At 37.2% G+C, this 7273-nt stretch overlaps 1 long non-coding RNA gene across 1 annotated transcript in view; it reads left to right on the top strand.

Annotated features, from left to right (window-relative positions):
- The first annotated feature begins 1391 nt into the window (after nt 1–1391).
- LOC309509375 overlaps nt 1392–7273 on the top strand; it is a 73515-nt gene continuing 67633 nt past the window's right edge. Inside the window, exon 1 of the long non-coding RNA XR_014209873.1 lies at nt 1392–1446. This is a non-coding gene — a long non-coding RNA (uncharacterized lncRNA). The remainder of the gene's footprint in view (nt 1447–7273) is intronic.

Below are 7273 nucleotides of genomic sequence, written 5' to 3'. Positions count from 1 at the left end.
GACACATGCCTTTGGTGTGAGAGACCCGGGTTCGAATCCACTGTGAGACACCAATGTGTCCCTGAGCAATTAACCCCTAGTTGCTCCAGAGGCGTGCGACCTCTGACATATATAGCAATTGTAAGTCGCTTCGGATATAAGCGTCAGCTAAATGAATAAATGTAAATGTAAATTGTAATCTACATTTGGCTTCGGCTCTCTTTCCTGTTTCTGAGTTTTACCTTGCATGACACCAACACACTCTCACAACAACGTGCAATAATTTATACATCATATTATATTGTACAACTTTCCCTGTACAAAATGGTGTGACATTTATAGGCTAGTTGTTTTTTCATAATAAATCATGGTTAGGTTTAGGTTTGTGTCATGTAATCCAACTTGATCTCGTATAAACCATTACAGCCTTTGGCTTGCTAAGTTGGGGTTTAAAAGGTACTAAATATTCAATAATACTGCATTAACGATTTGACAGCACTGACACTATTGGATGAGAACGAAAAAAATGGAACTGAATTGAGCTGGATAATGACAGAGCTGCTTTATGGGTGAATCGACTTTGTTTCATAATTGATTAATTTTGCAACACTGACACTTATTGAAGTGGATTGATTTCATTTCAATAAGATTTAAATATACATTTAGCTGACTCAAACTGAATAACAACACTAATGTCTGTTGTAGAGCTACTTATTGCTAAATTGAAATCATTTCATAATTGATGAAATTTAGGCCCTTTTTTCACCTGGTATTAAGATGCATTTTTGTCGATCGGATCACAAGTGGACGACGCTAAATACAGGTGTAAACTAGGTCTAAAATGTTTTGATCTTGTCCACTTTCAACTATTTCAAGAAGTAGTCGAAAACACATTTGACCACACTGCTTTCGTACTGTAAACGCTCATGTGGTCGAATGTGTTTGAATAGTGGACAAAGGAGACGGATTAAAACACCAGGTGTAAATGGGTATGTGTCTCCCTTGTCTACTTGTGATCTGATCGACCAAAACGCATCTTAATACCAAGTGTAAACAGCGCCTTACAGTTATTGAACTGAACTGAATCAACACCGTACTGATTGAGCTAATTACAATGTCTTCTTTTATTATTTTGAAGCTACTTTGAAAAAATCTGTATTGTATAAAGCGTTAAATATATGAAGGTCACTTGACTGGACTTATCTTCAGTGGCGTCATGCCCATTCAAAGTGAGGGGGCACGTGCCCCCTCAGATTTTTCCTCCCTGATAATTTTTTTTGTCACAACTTTATTCCTATTATGCTCCATAATATACCAGAGCCTATAACGACTCAAATGTATTCTTCTAGATGTGTAAAAAATCGGTCAGCTATGCATCAGCCCTCCCCTTTTTCCTAATATGGTGTCTGTGTATATCAAATCTAGAGCGCTACGCGCGTAGCGCTCTAGAATCTTTGCTGCAGGGCCGTGCAGAGACCTCTGGAGGGGCAGGTGCTCAAAGTATAAAAGGGGGCACATGGAACAAGGCTATATGGGGCTGTGCTCAAAATATCAATACAGCAATATATAAATATGGATGATTCTGTATCGATACGGCAGCAAATGCATTGATGCAGTTTTGAAAAAGAAACAGAACAGGAAAGACAAATTTTAAGTTTAAAAGTTAAAAAATTTAAATAATTATGTGTACATATTAATAACTCTGGGATTAGAAACTGAAGTATCTTAAGTTGCCCCAACCTGATGGCTTTTCCTTCTCTGTTATAGCCTACAGAATAATAAAGAACAGCTGTTATAGTAAACTGTGTAGGACAAAATCAACGTGGCCCACGTTTCGTACAGTACAGTATAGTTTTATTTAATGCCATGTCAGCATCTGTGGCTATTTTCATGGCATAAACAGATTTACAAAAATACAAGAGTTACATTTATACAATGAAAATAAAAACAAAGCAAACAGAAAAAAAATACAGCAATTAATACTTTACAATATTTTTAACATTAATGTGATACCTGTTTCTGGTAAATTCTTACTAAAGTTTAGTGACTTTGCTGCCTTTGCTGTTGTTACTGCTGCTGCTGATGATGATGATGATGATGATGATGATGATGATACTGCTGGAGTTGATCTGAGACTGTAGACATTAAAACAAACATATAGGAGATATATTAGCTGATTAAACAATTTTTATGTGACCATGACAAGATGTAAAGATAGCTGACAGTGTTTGGAACTGGCTCACTAGCTCACGGATCTGCTGTAAAGCTGCAGATTCTGCCCAGGCTGCTAGAGGAGATGTTCACAGAGGCTGCTGCACACAAAACATAAGATACTGGTAAGTCTTACCAGTGTTGTGATCATTTTTAAGGCACTCTACGTTTTTAAAATAAATATTGTAATAATAATAATAGTTTAAAGTATAAATAACATAAAAAGACCAGACCCCTCGACACCCGTGAAACTTTTCTCCCTAAACAGCAAGCTAACGTAACTTCTACAGCCTACACACAGACAGCAATGTAAACAACATTTCTGCATGCTCTCTTCACGTCGTTCTTGTAAAATAATAATAATAAGTAAACAAACATCATAAGCACTTCGCTGAGAATGAAACACCACTTACCAGCAGCCACAGAGTTGAAGATATCCTCTGGTAGTGCGCGTAGCCGCGCGAATTTTAAAAATGCGCGTGCAGCGTGAGGAATCGTCCCGGTTGAGTTCGTCAGGTGAAAGGTCATCATGTGGGTCATTTTATTTACGGCTAAATTATTATTCATTCATTTTACTAATAGTTAGATTGGGCAGGCATCCACAAAAGGGCCTTTAATTACAAAAAAGGAGAGGGAATTTTGCCTTGAAAAAAAAGGGCACTTTGGGCACCAAGGGGCAAAAGGGCAGGCGCTCGACTGTTATTCACGGTTATTCACGGTTATTCACGGATCAGGCAGCTCTAAATTACTCTTTACAAGTTCCTTATTTAAAATATAATAATGAGCAGTGTAACTACAGTATTTCAATGATTTTACTAAAGTAATGTTACATATTACATTTGATTTGATTACTTTTTTACATTTCTGTCAAATATTAACCATTTTCAAATAAACGGGGTAGTGTTAACCTTATTCAGCACTGAAATCTGTCAAACTTCTTTCAAAGTCCTTCATCACATATTAATATTAAAATAGCTTAATTTCAGAGCACCACAAAGTCAGACTGTAAGATCGTTCTTAGGTCACATACCAAATTAGCATAACATAAAAACTGCAATGGTACTGTTTTTAAAATCATGTGTAGTAGGCCTAAGTGTACAGTAAGTGTGTGTGTAAACATGCTTTAATGAAGTAGACTTCAAAAGCTTTTGAATTTGAGCTTACAGTTCTTTCATCAACCTGTCTTTTACATAAACATTACAAAATAGATACTTTAACTTAGTCCTCAGATAGAGGAGGGTTGCTGCTAGCTCCATTAAGGTAGGCTATTTCTGTCCCTCCCAAACTGCATTGAAATGGTATGTTTAGCAGCCAGAATTAAAAAAAATTCAGGGGGATAAACCCCCTGACCCCTCCTAACATGATCCATATCACCCGTCAAAACAATTGCAACGTCTCAGATTGTGCCCCCCCAGAATTTTGGCTTGCATGACGCCCCTGCTTATCTTGGTAGTATTACCTTCCCACATAGCAAATTTTTTCTGGCCCAGCTCCGGGCCACACAATCACTTTTCCCTCGGCCCAAGTACCGCAAAGAATGACGGCCCTGAAGTGGCCCAGTCACACAATGGCCATAACTGGCCCGAATCTCAGCCAGTTAGTCACCTTTAACTGGCCCTGAACTGGGCCAAAACAGGTTTTATTATTGGTACCAATTCTCAGCCATAAGTTAACCATATCGACACCACCCTTTAACCAGAAACCCCAAAACTGAGCCATAACCCAGCCTAATCTTACCCAAACCATGTGAACAAATAAGGCACAAGAAAATTCAATTCTCAAAAATTGTTTATTTAACAATTATAGGCACAAGCCAATAATAATAAATTATTATTATTTTCATTTTTTTTAGTACATTCAAAGCTTAACATCTTATTACCACCTCAAACTGCATTTAATTTCAAAATGTTCTGGTCTGTCTTAAACAGTAGTTTACTTATTGTAGTAATGCACAAACCAAACAACAACAACAACAACAACAAAAAACAGCTAGAATTTGTGAACACTAGTTGCCTGACCAGCCAACTATATGTACAACATTTTTCAATTCTAACTAAATGAATCTATCAATGAATCTAGCACTGAAATTTAAACATATTATAATGTAATTTTAATCTCAACAAACATAGAGAAAATTAAAAAAATTACTTAAAACAAATTTGCACATAAGAATGTTTGTATGTGTGAGGGAGAAAGTGATGCTATTTAGGACTGTCCTCAGGAAGTGTATGGCGGGCCGGAAGGTCCAAAAATAGGACTAATGATTTGTCGTGGGAAGTCACTATACTATAGCCCCTAGCTACTCACTTTCCCACTGATATGCCAGCGTTGGATCTGTATACGTACTAGCCTACTCTCCTCACACAGCGAGCGACTCGCTCTCCTCAGCGAGCGACTCACTTTCCTCACACAGCGAGCGACTCACTCTCCTCACACAGCGAGCGACTCACTTTCCTCAGCGAGCGACTCACCCTCCTCAGCGAGCGACTCACTTTCCTCAGCGAGCGACTCACCCTCCTCGGTCCGGGTATCGTTCGTTCATTTGTTTTTGCTCTCACATACGAAAAAGAAAAAACGAGAAAACAGCTCCTTTTTCCGTTTTTTCGTTTTTTTTTGAAAAACGAAAAAACGAAATTATGACTTGATTTTTGGTTTTCCCGTTCTTGCACGGAAATCAGAAAAACAACTTGATATTGGTCCGTGTGCGTTTTGATAGTTTGTTTTCCAATTTGAAATGAAATAAGCAGAAACGAGAAAACGGCCCCTTTATTCGTTTTTTCGTTTTTTTAAAAAAAAACGAAAAAACGAGATTTCGGCTTGAGTTTTCGTTTTTTAGTTCACAGGCAAAAAACGAATAAATGACTTCAAAATTCGTTTTCCACATGTGGGCGGCCTGACACGCCCCCTTCCGCCGATTGGTCAAGCAAATCTGAGCATGTGACGTCATCAGTTGTCGCTCCGGTCAGGTCTGCTCAACAAAATAATAGTCCTCTACTATGGCTACAGATTCTTAAACTGTACAGGGCAGGTCCTACTGGGCTTTCTTCTGTGCAACTTTACACGTTTCACAGAAATATTTACATCAGAAATATTAATTATTAGTCTGCCACCAGCCCGTTTTATGTAGCTGTGCGGAGTTAAATCTGCTGACAGCGCCGAGCGGGAGACGCTCACTGACCAATGTTCTGTCAGCAGTCAGAACTTTTCTTTTAGACGCTCCGTTTTGCCACGGGATGGTGATTGCAAATACTGTAATGCCAATCGGCTGAGGGTGGGTACCAATGATGGTGAAATACAGTTTTACTGAAGCTGTAATCATAGCCGCGACCCGCGAGAATGAGACAGATGATTGACAGGACGATAGCGAAGGCAATTAAAGGCGCAAGATAACTTCTGTTAACAAAAACATAAATAAAAAAAAAGTTTAATATAAGTGACTTTGTCTTTGTTTTATTGTTTTTGTTGGTTTTAATCAAATCATTGTGAACCACAAACTGAGCCTTCGTTTTAAAGGGCAATTTCCAAATATATTTAATTTTTTTGTTATAATATGGGTATTTTATAATACAGCATAAATAAAAACAAACACACGTAATATGTATGCCTATAGGCAAAACACCACAGTTTTTTGGTTTTGTTTGTGTGAACTTTTATCCCCAACCATATTTCTTCATGGGCTCCACGCCAGGGGTCACGCTCAGCACCCCTACTTCCCATGGTACTAACTGTAATTATGCTGACCCAGTTTATATGTAAAATCTTTGGTATATGTAATATCTAAAAACACTTTACAGTGTGATGGAAATAAACTTTTCTTAAAGCGTGTTGTATATCACCACAGATTTATTGACACCCTTCTATCTGTGTTGTATACTGAAATAGACAATTGTCCTGCAGAATGATGAGGTTTTTTGTAATAACACAATTATACCATAAAAAAAATATATATATATATATATATATATATATATATATATATATATATATATATATATATATACAGTGCATAATTTGTAAAGTGGGAGGTCCCGGAGCGCAGAGGGGGTGTGGATCCGGCCACTCAAAACGGGGGTTGGAGGTAACAGAAAAAAAAAAAAAAAAAAAAAAAAATACACTGCCTACGTAGCTTCTCTGCAGGGACAGCGCCAGAGAATTGTTAACGCATGTGCTGAGTGGGTGCTAGATCATTGACGGGGAGCTGCGCAAAACTTGGCCACTAAATATTTAATATTCAGTTATGTTAATGATCACAATTACAGTTTTAATTTGATTAAATTGAACAAGCGCAACATTCAGCATTCAATCAAATAGGCCTATTCTAAAAGATGTAGGCTATTATTAATAATAATGTTATTTCAACACAATATCTCGTTATTTCGAAATAATATGTGTGCGTGCATCCGGTGACGCGTGTATTGATTTTTATTAATAAACAAGTGTTTTCTCTAAAAGTGTCGACTCGGCTGCAAAGATGAAGTTGACGATCGCCATCTCCGTGTGAACGCGCTTATAGAGAGAAATGCACATAAATAAGCCTAATGGATTACATAATCAGAAAGTAGCCTTTTTCTTTTTTCGTTTTGAATTATTTCGTTTAAAGACATTTCAAGCTTTGTGTATTTGATGTATTTGTCATGTCTGTGTGAGGCATACGCTGAGTTTCGTTAAGTTAGGATCGCGCGGGCGCCTCCGTTATATTTGTTTCATAGGCCTATTCATTAAATACAGGCAATTGGTTGATGAAAAATTGATTAAAATTAAGATACAATTTATACAAAACGAAATTCACTTTAAAGAAAGGCTTTCTACAAAACAACTTCAACTTCAACGGTCAAAATCATGTCTGACCCGCTCCATGTCTCATATTGCGCATCCTATCTTACTCGGTCGTGCTGTTCACTTTTCATAAATCAACATAAATGGAAGAAAAAATAAAAATAACATTATAATATTTTAACAAATATGAAACTAAATGCGCTTTTTTAATGGCTACAATAGTACGCCTACATACTCTCTATTTGTACAAATTTCTGCACATTCATTTAATTCTGAATTTTGCAAACACAAGTTGAAAGGCATTTGT

The sequence above is a fragment of the Leuciscus leuciscus genome (genome assembly GCF_965113295.1).
Source record: "Leuciscus leuciscus genome assembly, chromosome: 11".
Taxonomy (NCBI): Eukaryota; Metazoa; Chordata; class Actinopteri; order Cypriniformes; family Leuciscidae; genus Leuciscus; species Leuciscus leuciscus.
The sequence above is the reverse complement of the archived record's forward strand: the minus strand, read 5'-3'. Positions and strand labels throughout refer to the sequence as shown.